Source organism: Miniopterus natalensis, chromosome X (assembly GCF_054644295.1).
Source record: "Miniopterus natalensis isolate mMinNat1 chromosome X, mMinNat1.hap1, whole genome shotgun sequence".
NCBI classification, from domain to species: Eukaryota; Metazoa; Chordata; class Mammalia; order Chiroptera; family Miniopteridae; genus Miniopterus; species Miniopterus natalensis.
The window spans coordinates 55,930,602-55,935,306 of NC_142103.1; positions in this window are offsets into that span (position 1 = coordinate 55,930,602).

Sequence of the window (4,705 nt, forward strand, 5' to 3'; positions counted from 1 at the left end):
CCTGGAGATGATGCATAACATATGGGGACTTGCCTCAACAGAAATCAAGATTTCTTACCAAGAGATAAAAATTAAGAGTGTAGCACTGTCATAAGAATAAGCAAATTTATGCAGCGGAACGGGGAGCTCAGAAACAGACACACACAAATATGGACCAAAATGACTCCAAATGTTCCCTGGGAGCGCAAAATCGCCCATTTGAGAATCCCTGACATAAGACTATAGCCCGATCTTAAAAACACATGCTGAATTTTGTAAAAGTAAATGACAGAATACCAAGCACACGTGTTAAAAGTGCGTGCACATGCAATACTTCACACCCAAAGAGATAATAGTCTGGGAAACAAGGCTTGGGGAGCACAGAGCTCCACTTTACTTCACGAGTTACTGGTTGACCTAGTAAAGTGAGCCTGAGGAGAAGCCGGAAGAAGGGGAGGAGGCGGGATTTTGGTGGGTGAGCTTCGATGGAAGTCGAAGCTCATTGGTCGCCGGCCACAGCGGAAGGCGGAAGGCAGTGCTGGAAGCTCATTGGCCTTTGTGGGAAAGGCGGGAAAGGGAACGAGAGCTGCAGCGTCTTCCCTCAGGCCTCTTGTCCCAGATTGCAACCTGCTGGAGGCTGAGGTAACCACAGGATGGTATCATGAAGAGGGACCCTCATTCTCCATGCCTCTTCATTCCTCCCTCCCTTTTGCTCTGGGTCCCCAACCCCTTCTCCTCTCTTCCACCTCAGCAGGGTACCTCTACTGGCTCCCTATGTCTTACTCTGCCCCACCCTCCTACTCAGCACGACCCCTGTGGGAGGACCCAGTGCCCCAGCCTCCTGACCCCTGGCGTCCGGCCACTGAGTCAGGGCTCATGACCCTGCCTTTGATTCTAAGGTGGGGGGGGCAGCGAATGATTGGGTTGCCTGAGAGGAGGGGTGCACTCCTGGCGTGTGTGTGTGTGGGGGGGGAGGCGGTAAAAGTGTGCTCCAGCGTAATTTTTGAAGTGTGGAGAGAAGCATGGAAGATTATTCGAGGCTGTAGAGGGAATGCATGGGTTTGCGTGAAAGCGGGGGCAGGGGCAGGGGGAGGGGAGGTGTGTTGGTGGAAGGAAACAATTAGTACAGTGAGGAGTTGGCTGTTGACTAGATCCGGGTCTGGCATTTGATATGGGGCTCAACAAACATCTATTCAATGAATAAACGAGGGGACGAATGAATAATTATTGAAAGAGGGGCTTGGGATACAGCAGAATAATGTGATTTCGTGGGATGAAAAGGTCTGCCAACTTAAAAGGGGAGCAAAGAAATAGTTAAGATTACAGTGGACTTCAAGAAAAATATCAGAATGGAGTGTGATTTAAAAAATTGAATGTAGAGCATATATGAGACTAGTAATAGAATTGAGTGCCAGGGGCATAGATTCATGAGTGGGGAGTGAATGAATGCAGAAGATTAGGAAGACAGTTGTGGAAGTGGATGCCAGGAATAATAGCTGGATATAGCTGAATACAGGATGATACATGAGAGGGGCAAGTAGTAATTGTCGAAAGGGCACGAGCGTGCAGGTGAATGCCTGAAATGGGGTCTGTGTGGAGATGGACACAGACAGTAGTGTGATGAAGACCTGGGGGTGGGGGTGGGGTGGAGGGGGTCAGTAGGTAAAAGAGAGGGACATATGTAATACTCTCAACAATAAAGATAATTAAAACAACAACAACAACAACAAAAAGTAAGCAAGGAGGATAATAATTGGATTGAAAGTATACAGGACCCAAGCCAAGAGTTTCTCAGAACAAGGCTATGTATGCATGAGTGTGGCTTCCTGGGAAGGAGGTGACATGAGCAAGAAGGGAGGGTGCAATCTGGTTTCAGCAGTGAGCTGGATGGAGAAGAATCCAGCTCCTTCAGATGGGGTTTACCAAGGTCAGAGAAAGTATGTTTGGGGGTAGGGGATCATGTGGCCATCCTGACTTCCGCTCCTGGGCCTAGAACCAAGGATCCCAAGGAAATGCCTGCTATGCCCTGCTGCCCCTGTGACTCCACCACTGGGATTGAGACTAGAGCCCCATGGGGGATTAAACTTGGCCTCACAAGAGCTGTAAGTCGCTGTGCCTGCTGCCACAACTATGGCATCACTGACCAAATCGAGGACCATGAGCACTTCTACCTCTTCCAGGCCTGCGAGTGTCACAAGTGTGACCTCTTCTCGTGAGTATGGTGTCTGACAAGGGGAGGGGGGCCTCCTCTAAATGCGACTGACTTTAGACCTGCAATCTCCCACTTTACGGAGCACCACAGGGTCTTGCCTGCTGAGAGTGCCTTGAAGATGGAGCAGGGGGCACACCTAAAGAGGCACCTGACTCGAAGACTGATGAGTGGAGCCACACCTCCCAATGATCACAGCTTTGTCAAGAAGTTGGCCATTCGAGGAGGCATCCTCAGTAAGTGTCTCTGGCCAGGGAGGGAACCCGGGTTTGGGTATAGGGAACATGAATAGTTTTGCCACCAATCCTACCACCCAACTTTGATGTGGTCTTGGGCAGGCTACTCTTTGGGCCTTAGCTTCCCCAACTAAAAACGTCATCAGTATTATCTACCAAGTGTTGCTGGGAAGGTGAAATCTGGAGAGGAGGTGGGGTTTGAAAAGGTCCACAGTGAGATGAGACCTTAGATTGAGGGTGGGGGCACAGTTGGGTGGGGTAAGGGGAAAAGGACCTCCTAAGCTGCTTTCAGCCTCCCACAGCTGGGAAGGAGAACACCATGCCCCAGCTTAATACCCACCCCTGTGCAACCCCTAGGGAGGTTAGGAGAGTCTGAGGTCAGTGGGGGAGGCTCCCAACTCAGCCACTGCCCAGACCCCTTCCTCTCTGTCTTGAAGATCTGGGTTCCATCTCTAACCCTACCGCGACTTGTGGGAAAACACTTCTCTCTGGGCCTCAATTTCCCCAGTTGCAAAATGAACAGTAAGACTGGCTGGTCTTCAAGGCCTTCTCAGTTCTGAACTTCGGGGTTTCTATCCTCATCCCAAAACATGCCCACATCTCCTCTCCATGGCCTGCCTGCTACCTGACTCCAACTTGTGCTCTGTTCCTGCAGGCAATCTCCCAAGGGACTGTGCTGATCGATCAGGCCCCAAAATCTTTGTCTCTGTCCTGGACTCCAGCACCCTTGAAGAAGCAACTGACAATTTCTCTTTCCAGGAATTCCCACGGGCCACCTGCCCTGATCAGCATGTGAGTGGACTGAAAAAAAAAAAAAAAAGCATGGAGCTGGTTGTGCATTGTGTGTCCATCTTTGTGCTTGATGCCATGGGAGATGGAAGGAGGACGTGGAGGCAGCAGCGCTGGTGGTGGTGGTAGTGGTGGAGGAGGAGGAGGAGGGTGAGGAGGACGAGGAGGAGGAGAAAGGGGAGAAAGCGGCATCTCAGACTAATAGGCAAGGACAGGGCTCTCCCTGCTTTGCCATTTCCTACTTGTGAGAGCCTTTGGACAAGTGAGTTTAGGTTTCCGAGCCTCCATTTGTTTGTCAGTGTACTGAGAGGGGGCAATATTGTACACCCATAGGGTTGGCAAGAGGACTAGCATAACACTTGCCACATAGCAGGCCTTTAACGAGTGGAGGCTTTTATTTCACATGAAACAGACTGATGGGATAGAAGGTCCCGCTGAAAAGAGGGACCATTATGGTGAGGGCCACAGAGGCCCAGGTGAGAGTCCAGAGACCATTGAAGAAAGCTTCCTAGAGATGAGCCAAGCTGGTCCTTCAAGTCCCATGGGGATTGGGGACTATGGAAGCAAGAACCAGTCCCTGAACAGGGACAGTAACCACATCTGTCCAGGTGCTTTGCAGATTGAAACACAGACACCTGTGATTTCCCATAACCTTCACTGTTGCCCTGAGAGTTTTAAAAAAGCAGGCAGGAATTTGTGTCTCAGGAAAGATAGAGAAAAGAGATGGAAAGGAAAATAGGCCAAGCAGGGGAAGTGACTTGCCCAAGCCAGAACGAGTAATGGTCAGCAGGCATTCGGACTGCCACATTCAGATATTGAAAAATCCTACCCCTCTCTGACTACTGGTAGTGTGTGTCTTCCAGAGGGTTTAATCCCCTGGCCTCTCCTTTCCTTGTTTCTAGATGCTCAACTCTGGCCCTCTAGCCCTATGCCACCCTTGACCCTTTTTTACTGCAGCCAAAGGTCCTGGGAAAATAGTTGGGTCCAGAACCCTGTCAGGGACCAAGCTTAGTAAATGGGAAGAGCAGAACACCCCCGGTAGGGTGGAGCCTTCAGTGGAACTGGGGACAGAGGGGCACTTGTCCCATGGGGTGGGGAGGTGTGGGTTCCCAGCTCCCATTCTCTCACACCCTTTCCTTTACAGGTTCCCACAGCTTCTGACCAGGCCTCGGTTTCTGCCTCCTCAGAGTGGCAGCGGAAGTTGGAGGCGGCCGAGGCTCTGCTGATTCTGAGAGAATCTCCCCAGGCCCCTTCAGGCTCCATCTCCCAGCTCCAGCCTTGAGTTGCACCAGGTAGCTTGGTCCTTGAAAGGAGAACACGGTGTGGGAATAGTTGGGAAATGGGAGGGCGTTGTGGTAAGCGGGGCCTAACTGGAAGGTCAGGGTTGATGGGTTGAACCTCCATGGACCCAGGCACCCAAGCTCTTCAGCCTGATGCCTGAGGTGGCAGGTGATGGTTGTTCAGTAAATCATCAGTTTATTGAACTCTGTAC